This window comes from Clarias gariepinus, chromosome 15, assembly GCF_024256425.1.
Source record: "Clarias gariepinus isolate MV-2021 ecotype Netherlands chromosome 15, CGAR_prim_01v2, whole genome shotgun sequence".
Taxonomy (NCBI): Eukaryota; Metazoa; Chordata; class Actinopteri; order Siluriformes; family Clariidae; genus Clarias; species Clarias gariepinus.
Window position 1 is genome coordinate 23,644,170 of NC_071114.1, and position 2,670 is coordinate 23,646,839.

The window sequence follows — 2,670 nt, forward strand, 5'->3', positions numbered from 1 at the left end:
AGTGTGTGTGTGTGTGTGTGTGTAGGGTGAGAGAGTGTATACGAGCAAGCGAGCGAGGGAGGGAAAAAGAAAGGGAGGGTGAACGAGAGGGCTGTCAAAGTGACCTGAGCAGCAGATTTCAGAGAATAACAACCATGTGATGTGGCTCTCTCCTTTTTTTTTTCGCTTTTAAAGATGTACACACTGTTTTCCTGTCCTGTGCCCCCCTGTGCCCCCCTGTGCCCTATGCTGCATCCAGATGAGTGTTCTCATGGCAGGAAGGTGTGTGTGCGTGTCTGGTGGCAGGCGATGAGTTGGACGAGCAGTACGCACTGCCTGAGTGGCTCGTTAGCATCCGCGGCAAACAAGTGAGGGAGGGAGCATGTGGTCATCTGACATCTTTCTGCTCATTGTCTTGCTGTGTCTTTTGCACTCCTGCCCGCCTGCCTGCCTGCATTCACTCCATTAGTCGCCAAACCTGTCTTTTTTTTCCCCTCCCATTCTATCACACACCCAGGCTTACACAACAAAAGTGATAGAGTGGAAAGAGAAAAAGGAAGTCACCCAGACTAAAGCTGCCCCTGCACGCTTCATTCACTTCGATGCTAACGACTATCGGAATGCATAGGGTGGCGGGGTCTCGCCACACCGTGTAGACTTTTAGACTTGCAATCCTGCTCTTATTTCCTCTAAATGAACCTCTGCAGCTCAACAAAGAGCTCTTTAGAAGCTCACAGCAAGGGGGCTGCAAGTATAGGTGGTGTGTGTGCAGAAGGTCAAATATGTTTCTCTGGGAGTATGTGCCCTTTTTTCAGTTTTTTGACTTTCGGAAGGGTGATTTAGGAACATAGAGCATGTCATTATGATTATTTTATTGCACAATTTTTTATGCTGGATGCATTCATGTGTTGCATGATATCGCGTAAAATATTTGACAATAAAAATGTTTGATAATAATAATAATTGTTATTATTATTGGCGGCATGGTGGCTTAGTGGTTAGCATTGTCTCCTTGGGTCCTCCAGTGTCCGGGGTCGATTACCGCCTCTGTGCTCATGCAGTCTGCATGGTCTCCCTGTGCTCGGTGGGTTTCGTTCGGGTACTTAGGTTTCCTTCCACAGTCCAAAGACATGCAGATTAGGCTAACTGGCTATTACCCTGTCTCATGCCCTAAGTTTCCCGGGATAGGCTTCAGGCTCCTTGTAAATAAAGCGGTATAGACGATGAGCGAGTAAGTAAGTGATTAGTATTATTATTACATGTAACTTCCCAACTCTGCATTGTAGAAAGTATTTATTTTTGAGCTTTGGGGAGTAGTGGCTCAAACAGTTACAGCTGTGGGTTACTGGGTTGCTGATCCGAAGGTCACCAGTTCAAGCCCTCAGCACCGTTAAGCTGCCACTGTTGAGCCTTTGAGTAAGGTCCTTAACCCTATCTGCTTCAGGGGCGCTGTATTTAGGCTGACCCTGCACTCTACCTCCAGCTTCTTATAAGGCATATGCGAAAAATCATTTTACTGTGCTGTAAGGAACATGTGACAAATATTCGAATCCTAATCTTTGACATTAATTATAAATAATTATTACTGACATTTGCAATTTATTTATTCATTCATTCATTTCTTTTCAACATCTGTTTTTTTCCAGTGGATCTGGAACCCATTTCGGAATCCAGACCAGTGCTATCCAATTCCAAATCAACTGTATAGATATTAAATGTGCTTTTCTCTGTTATACATTTATTGTGTTTTAATAATTGTTTGATTATTAACATGATTTTGAATTGTTTTGTTGATCTTTCGTATCAAACGTAGTGTTGATATCATTACATGATATCATGATATTAAAATTCATCATACATCGCCACATCACAGACCTTCTTAAAATACAGTACTGTCAATGATTTATTCATTACTATCCGAATTGAGTTCTTCCTTTCAAGGACAGGTGAACTCATTATATAAAATACAAATTGATGTCACAAAAGCATTGCACTACAGATCTAGTCTGTTGACACTATAAATGTGTGACAATAGCCCAGCTAATAGAAGACAATATCAGAAAATCATGTATTTGGAAGATTCTGAGAAATAAAAAAGTGCAATGACTGAAAATGCGATTACTGAACCAACTTAAAACTTAAAAAAAAAAAAGTTTTATAACATGATTTTTATAACAGGAAGTTAGTATGCAAGCTAATCTCACTTTAAACGATAAATTCAAAAATCGTTCGCTTTTAGACTGAGCTTAGCTGAGGAGATTAGCTTGCATACTTCATAGTTAAAAAACACCATCACTGTAGTTGTGTTAGGCATTTTCTAATTTACAGTGTTTTTTAAAGCAACCTGGGACTTCTGATGAATGTTCTCATACTGTAAATGAAGGCGTAAAACTGATTTACATTCACAGAATACTTCAAGCACAGTGTGGTGATGAGAATCTTAGCTGCAGTCAAACATTTAAATTGTGCAAATGTGTTAAAGAGGCTGTAAGCCGTGAACGACTATGTCGGATGAGGTGGTTTGGACTTCACTGTAATCGTTCCCATGAACATTTAGCAAGTAGAAGGCTTCATGCTTGAAATTCGACGCATTACTGTACTTGTTGCTAACTTGCAGATGTCTACATGTTTGGGCATTAAAGGGGTTCCTGGGAGGCTAGTGTTTCGTGGTATCCAAGAAGTAGTGACATT